An 8,702-nucleotide genomic window follows, 5' to 3' on the forward strand; every position below is an offset into this window, starting at 1 on the left:
ATGTTTTTGTAATTTTATTATTAAAGGAATAGTAATTATGAAAATTCAATTATTTTAGTAATGAATTCAGTGAAATCAATTATTTCATAAAAGTCTATTAGTTGTGTCACCATCTAAGTTGAAAAATTAAATATTGCTCGCAGAAAAGAAAAATATAAGTTATAATATTTTGGTTGAATAATATTAAGGTCCGTAAAATACAATAATAACTCAGACTTTAAAACCGATGAAAAGATATATAATACTAAAAATACATCAGCAACTACACGTTGTATCCACGTAAATTATAAAAATCTTAAACTAAATTCAATTTGATATTAATGAATGTAAAAGGAACGCGTTTCTGTTTGTATTTGAGGCATGCAAAGTGACTTAATATTAAAAGTAATAGATATGGGTTGAAAGAATGAAAGACGACACGTATAATACCAAATAATACACGTAAATTGGATCTGAGATAAAAGAACATTTTCTTAGAGATAATATTTCTTGGTTTATAGTTTCCTGTTGAAGACGAAGGACAGGTGCATTGATTAGAAGACAACATTTTCTCCTTGGAACATATCACACGCCAAATAAACAAACATACAATAATTATTTTAGTACAAAATTATTTTAATATATATTTCTATTATGATATGAAGATTAGCGTGCACTAAAAATCTTGGATGTTCGGATATCTTTCTTCGTTATCATTTGTCTTTAAATTTTGTTTGATCTAATTGAAACATTATTTAAAAAAAATAATCTGATGTAAAAATTAGAAATTAACTAATTATTTTAGTAGTTAATACATAATAAATATAATTATTTATCTTTTTATTTTGTATTTAAAAATTTAGAGATGACTTTTGACTTATTAACAATCTAATCAAGATCCAATTGATATTAATATATTTTGTCATAAGTTAATCATCGTATTTAATAGATTTTTAGAGTAATCATTCAATTTATAATTACAAATGTTTGACTTCGAAAATGATTATTCTTGTAATATTTTTTTATTGTATTAACCGTATGATTCTCAGTTAATCAAACAGTTATACAATACACTCTATATATTAATAATAATTTTGAAAATATAGAAGAAATAAAATATAAATGTTTGATATTATTAAATTATGAAATTTTAAACCACCTAATATCCTGAAGCAGTAATATTTGTCAACGATTTTGCTATCAATCTAGTGGAGCAATTAAAAGCTATTAAGTTGTCACATCATCCTTTCATCATGATAGAGTGATATTTCATGAAAAAAAATTAAAAAAAAAAAACTGAAAACATAATTACTTAAAAATATACATGGATGGAGAAATTATTATGCAACGGGACCGCCAGATATAAACTTAAAGACGTAAACTAAAATATCAAGGGAAAAATGGTTAAAAGACAAATTATTATACTGCTTTTCACTATTCGATCTGAAAAAAAAAATTATCTATCATTCGATATGTTATTTTTTGTCATATACTCTATTGAAAAATTCAAGTGAGTTTTAAACAATTTGTGACTATTCGTGAATTTTTTTTGAAAAAATCTTTTATAAAGTGTTAAAATAAAATTGAGTATAAAATTTAAAAAAATATAAAATATAATATAAGTTAAGTTAAATTAAATTAAATTTTAATTATAATTAAATTAAATTTAATAAAATATAAATTAAATTTTAGTTTTAATTAAATATAATTTAATAGAATATAGATTAAATTTTAATTTTAATTCTTTTAAAATAACAAATACTCGGATACGAATAAATATTAAAATATCTATTATCTATACTATTCATTCTCATAGACACAGATATTTTTAACATTCTTAATCATTAATATGTACAAGAATCCCACTAAAACAATATATTAATTTCATAAATAGATCTTAATATTGATATCTTATGTTGTTAAAGTATTACATGAGAGCAATATGTTATTAAGATTAAAAATAAATGAGTATGGTTAATAAGGCTAAATAATACGTTGGTAAATATCTTATTCATTTTATTTACTCAAGTTAAGTAAAAAATAACTTCTTCATTTTATAAAGAGTTATGTATAGAAATGACAAAAAGAACATTCATACTTACAAATATTTGTAAATAAGATTTGTGATAAATATTAAATAAATATTTTCAAGATTTGTTGTTAAATAATTTTATTTAATATATATATATATATATATATATATATATATATATATATATATATATATATATATATATATATATATATATATTCCTGAATATCAATGGTTATTGCATGTATTTTTTTATATCCAACAAGTAATGAAAGTGAGTTTTTTATAGATAAAATGGATAACTGACAAAAACTAGCTATACTTGATCCGATGCATTATCATCTCTATGTATACCACCTATTCGCACCACATAATTTTTTCTTCTTGAAATTCACTAATCCATCTCTCTATCACAACAATGACACATAATTTCCTTTTCATTGATGTGTTTGGAATTTCCCACTTTCCATAGCCACCAACTTGTTCGTAGCCACCACCTTAATGTCTTATTCCATTATAAGACACTTTAATCTATTAGGTTCTATCATATTATCTTAGCATCATCACATCTCGTGTTATCTTGTTTTAGTAGAAGTACTTTGGTTGAATCCTCACTCTCCCAGGTATTATGCATAAACCCTAACTCCAATTTCACACAACTTCTTTTTTTCCTTCGTTCATAATGAAGTTTTATACAAAAACATGTTCAAAATACCATATTACCGGATACTTGATTGATAGGTAATTATCTATAAATCTAATGAATCAGTAATTATCTTCTGATGATCCTCTGTAAATAATATATTCGTAAGTAAATCTATAGGTAGTATTATCTACGAAAAATTTATTTATGGTTTTTGATAGTAAATAATTTTATTTTTTTAGGGTAAAAAGGTTTCTTAATTACTTAAACCTCGTAGATAGCACGACTAAATCTCTAGGTGAAGCTTTAGCATCACTTGCAATTGACTTGACGTATGAATAAAAAATTAAATAACAGAGTATATGCCGCGGTTGTGCAGAGAACCGCGGCATATACCCTGCCAATTTATTGCAGGTGCTGACTGGGCCAGAAAATTCGAAAAGTTACAGGGGGTATATGCCGCGGTTCTCTGGGGAACCGCGGCATATACCCCTGTCACGTCTCAACTTCTCTGCCAGTCAGAGAATTTCAGAAGTTACAGGGGGTATATGCCGCGGTTCCCCAGAGAACCGCGGCATATACCCCCTGTAACTTTTCAAATTCTGTGAAAGGCAGTTGGGGAGACAGTTGTGTTGAACACGTTTCAGGGGTATATGCCGCGGTTCTCTGGGGAACCGCGGCATATTCTCCTATATGAAATTAATTTAATGTTTATTTGAAATATTTCGAGGTTTATGCCGCGGTTGCCCGCTGAACCGCGGCATATAGTTTGAAAATAATTTTTTAAATTAGTATAAAATGCCTTTTATACCGCGGTTAAGTAGTGAACCGCGGTAGATTCTCCCGTTCAGAGTTAAAAAACAAAACTTGGAACAGTGCATCGTCTTCCTCGCGCGTTCTCTCTGTTTTCGCGTTTCTTCTTCCTCCGAACCACCCTTCATCTCAGATTTTGCGTTTTTAACCGTTTAAACTCAAAATTGTTCGGTCATTATTCGTTTTTGACGATAAAAACGAGTTTTAGCCGTTCAAAATCGTGATTTCCTGGCGTTTTTCACCCTCTCCGCCGCCGTTGTGTTGCGTTTTTCACCCTCTCCGCCGCCGTTCCTCTTCCAGGTATTTATGTCCATTTGCATTTTTAACGTGATTTCTTCATTAATTTTTGCATAATGCTATAGTTTTGGTAATGTATGAAGTTTCTATAGTTTTGGTATAATTTTTGCTTTAATTTTGATAGTGCATGAAATTGTTATAGTTTTGGTAATGTATGATATGGTTTTTGCTATAGTTTTGGTAATGTGTGTTGTAGTTCTTGTATTATTTATAAACCTTAAAATATATAGTTAGATTATACAATAGCTCTTAGATTTAGATTTAAACAATGCATTTGATTAGATAGAATTTTCTTAGACTCTCTACTTTATTTGATGTTGAAATACATTTGAACATGTGTTTGTTATGTTGAAATTGAATTTCTGTAAATGTTTTTATATGCAGGTCTGTTTTTGTGGTAGTGGATATCACAAAAACAGACCTGCAATTTTAAAAAACTGCAGGGGAATATGCCGCGGTTCTAACCACAACCGCGGCATATAGTGCATTTTTTAATTTTTTTTTTAATTTTTTTTTTAAAAAAAAATGAATTTAGGCAGCGGTTCCCTAGACAACCGCGGCATATTCCGCAGCCTATATACCGCGGTTCGAACCGCGGCATAAAGTGTCTGACTTACTACCGCGGCTGAATATGCCGCGGTTCAAGAACCGCGACGTATAGTGAAAATCAACCGCGGTAAAAGCCCCTCGCTGCACTAGTGTAACCATCTTGTGCCTGGTCTTCTTGTATATACATATGTATAGTATGTTCATTTGGTAGTACATAAAAGGGATGTTGTTAGGATTTTAACTAATTAGAGTGATTGTAAAAGCTTATCATCATTTGTACTAGCTATAGTAAAAGCATTAACTGGATATAAATATCTTCAGTTTAAAAAAATTGGGGCGGTGACATTTTTATAATTATTGTAAACGTATATGTCTCGGTTAAAAAAGAACCGAATGTAAAACCGGCACGGTGATATTTTTGTAATTATCACAAACGTATATGTCTCGGTTAAAAAATGCCTAAAATTGGTCCGGTGGCATTTTTGTAATTATCACAAACGTCTATTACCTCGATTGTTTAGAGAGCTGAGACATAAAATAATTGAATTTTTCTTTTTTATATTTTTGAGAGGGCTTAGGCAGCTGTTCTTTATAGAACCGAGGCAATAAATCCTTATTACTTCGGTTAAAAAAATAACCGAGGTAATAACATGTGTTTAGGGTTAAATTTCGCAAATAGAGGAATTTTTAGACAGAAGCTTTTTTGTGCATGGTGTGCGATACTGCTCTCTGGTCTTCCATTTTCACGATCATCATCTTCAAGTTTTCTTGCCTTTCTTTTTTAGTTTACGTTGATCAAGTGCTTAAGTATGATTTTATTTCGTTTTGACCAATTGATTTTGTGCACAGATGTTCTTCAGCTCTTCGAATAGATACTTTGAGATGTTCATTTCAGTTCGTTTTAGCGCCAAACTCATCTTCAAGGTTAGTTTCGTTTTAGATTTTTCATGTTCTCGTTTGGTTGGTTGTTCTTCATACACCATACACATCAAAACATAGGTATAGGTAAAACGAAGAGTATGTCCAAACGAACTCTAAATGAAATGAAAGTATGTATGAAGAACCAAAACATCATGAAAACCCCTCACAAAAATTTTCAACTCAAAATTCAAAGTGTAACTATTTTAAATATTTTTCAAAGTTTGAAAAAAAAAAAAAAAATTCCTGATAAATAGAAAACAATGTTTTCTGTGTTTGTTTGTGTTTCTGGGATTTTGTCATATGGTTTATGTGATACAGAAACAATAATTTTTCTTTTTAAAAAAATATACTTTAGACTGCAATTTTAGTAAAAGATGAGGTAAAAAAAGGTTTATTGTCTGGGTTCTGGATCCAACCGAGGTAATAGATCCTTTAATTAATTAATTTTACGGGTCTACGGCCTCGGTTCAAACTAGAACCGAGGTAATAGACCCAAGTTTTTTTTATTTTTTTAATCGCTCTATTGCTTTGGGTTTTTTTTGAACTGAGACAAAAGGTATTGACTTTTTATCTCATCTATATCTCAGTTGTAAAACTGCTATTGTAAACCCAAAACAATCGAGACAATATCCCTTCGTTGCATTAGTGTTTACAATCATTAATGTACTTTGTATGGTTATTTCATTTTGCATAGAACGTTCTACATAAAATTTATCCACGTAACAATTTTTGGAGTCTACATTTTATTAAATTCAAGTAGCATAAAAAATGTGCACTTTTCATGGAAAAAAAATCATAAGCGTAAAGCACATAAAATCTAAGAAAACTAACGTATTGTTTTTAAAATTACTATTACATTGTTTATAATTAAAAATTTAGAAAACGAAAATTCATCTTTAGAATAGTTTTTCATTCCCACATTAAGTGTCAATGTATCGAAATATGTCAGAATCATTAAAAACGCACCGAAAAACCCTCTAAACGGATGCCAGGTGTCAAGCGGAGGAAATCCGGAAATTTAGATAATGGAATGCAGGTATCAGCAGATGAGCGGACATTCGTTTGACGTGGGAAGCAAAACTGAGTTTTGGAAAGTTTACGTCACACTCTCTCTGCATGCACCTTCTTCTCCAAACTCTGATATTTTCAAATTCTCCTTCTTCTCACTAAAAAGCTCTCCCTTCTCTCTACCAAATCTCACCTTTTCTTTTCTCCGATCACCGTTCAGGCACCGTAGAAGCTTTTCCGGCGTCCAGAGCTTCAGTTTGAACCGAACGATTTCGAGTTCTGAACTGGTAAGTTCTTCTTGTCCTTAGCCGTTCGTTATCTAGTACATGCAAACCAAGTTCTGGTTGCATGATTTCATCTTGTCTGAGCCATTGTTGGTATTCGATTATTTGGTGTAGTTTGAAGAATTTTGGAACGTAAGGGTAGAAGGAATTGTAGTCAGGCGAGCCTTAATTCTGCCTCTAGGAACGTATGTTCACGCTCAGAGGTAAGGGAAGCTTATTAATTTAATTTGTATGATTATGTGTGTTGCATGAACGTTCGTTGACTTGAATGAATTAATATATGATGGTTGATATGTTTGGATTGTATGAAGTATGAAAATTGATTATGATATGAATGTATAAAGTTATGAAACTATATGTTAAGAAATGAGTTGAATATAAATGAATTCTGAATATGAAATTTCCCTATGATAGTGTACGTTCGTCACTGAACGGTCATTGACCGTTCGGTAATGCTAATAAACTTGGTTAGAATTGGATTCTTTCATTTGGGAAGAATCCTAGTTGAGGACGAGCGTCTTCGCTTTGTAATACTATGCTTGAGCGTTCGGCCAAGTGTAGTTGTATATGGGTATTCTGTGATAAATTTCAATATATATATATATATATATATATATATATATGTGTGTGTGTGTGTGTGTGTGTGTGTGTATTTGTATATCTTAGTTTATTCTTAAAACACTATTCTAATAATATCTTATTATAATTATCAAAACCTTATAATATAAGTTTAGTAAGTGTTCGGTCTTACACCTAGCGTTCGTACTGAGTAGTGCTAGGTCTTACACCCAACGCTCGTACTGAGTAGTGCTCGGTCTTACACCAAGCGTTCATACTCGTTTCTTTTATAATCTATTTTGATGGAATTAGCGTTCGTCCAACTTCGATAGAGTTTTCTCTCTACCGCGCTCGGTCATTGACGGACATGCGGTTGTATTGATGTTAAACTCAAATAAGCTAAGTTTTCATAAGCGTTTGGTTTCTTCATTTGAATCCTTCTAAGTATTATTCTTTGAATGTCTTGAAGTGTCTACATCCATTTGGTTCTGGCATAGAGCCTTAGTACTTGGCATGGTCTTTTCGGTGTTCGACTGGAGCTCTCAAGAGTCAGTTCATCTAATTGGCTCACTTTACAAGTAACGTTCGTTCTAGTCGTTCTTGTTACATATGATTGTACTCAGTTTATTTCTCAACCCGATAGTAACTCTCTTGGTCTTAATCTATTATGGAACTAGAGATCTCTCGGTCTCGATTTAAGCGTTCGTTCTTGTTATGAGTCGGGGTTGAATGTTCGGTATTTGGTATCCTTAGGGATCTTTGGACGAAGTGTTTAAATGAAATGATTATTAATGAAAGATGAAGAGAATGTGATATGGATTGAAATGTTTGGATTATGGACGACCGTTCCGGGGAGGAACGACTCATGGTTGAATATTGGAATTGGTAAAGTATGAATGTGGTCATGCTAAGCTAGTGGTTCATCCTGATGTTCCGTGAGTACTCGTCCTCACGTAGAGGAGGGTAGGTCATGTGTGGGAACGGCAGTAGGTCCTAGTCCTTAGGGTTACTTTGGACAGATAGGACTAACCTCGGGTGGGAGCTGTTGAGGGTATCCCAGTTATTACATCACCCGGGTGCACGAACGTCGTAGCTACACAGATCTCATACAGTCCGGACAGTCAGTCTAGTATTAGGCTTTGTATGAAAAGTATGATGAAATTGATCTTGTGTGTTTGATTGTGTGAAATGTATGTTTGGACATGAATTAAATTACATAAGCTTACCCTGTGTTTCCTGTCTTGTCATATTTTGTACGTTCGTCTTGTCATTGCAATGATCATCCGTGTGGATATGAGCAGAAGGAGACGAGCTGTTGGAAGATGCGTTGGAAGAAGAGAACCTGGTCGAGGTAGAAATGAAGACTGAACAGTAGGACGTTCGGTCAGTAGATTAGTTTATAGTAAGGTGGTCGTTCGATCACCTTACCTTTTGCTAAGTATGACCGTTCGGTAGTTTCTTTTGTAAACCGTTCGGTCAAAATTGTACTTCTGTACAGCTTTGTTTTCTCATACTGCTTTGTAAGGCCGTTCGGCCATAACCGTACGCTCTTCTTAGTGTAAGACTGATTTGAATTATTATTAAATGTTAATATTCTATTATATAGTTTTAAACTGTA

The 8,702-nt window shown here is 31.7% G+C and overlaps 1 long non-coding RNA gene across 2 annotated transcripts; it reads left to right on the forward strand.

The window, feature by feature from the left end:
* Nucleotides 1-2,411: 2,411 nt before the first annotated feature.
* On the forward strand, nt 2,412-8,702 carry LOC148199598 (uncharacterized). 2 transcript variants are annotated; one of them, XR_015786323.1, is made up of 5 exons: nt 2,412-2,634; nt 5,163-5,237; nt 6,463-6,529; nt 6,641-6,729; nt 8,386-8,702. It is a non-coding gene; the product is annotated as an uncharacterized LOC148199598 (long non-coding RNA). The 2 variants fall into 2 exon arrangements; XR_015786322.1 differs by lacking the exons at nt 6,463-6,529; nt 6,641-6,729 and having other exon boundaries at nt 2,428-2,634.

Source organism: Vigna umbellata, chromosome 4, assembly GCF_029865625.1.
Source record: "Vigna umbellata cultivar VRB3 chromosome 4, Vumbellata_1.0, whole genome shotgun sequence".
Classification (NCBI taxonomy): Eukaryota; Viridiplantae; Streptophyta; class Magnoliopsida; order Fabales; family Fabaceae; genus Vigna; species Vigna umbellata.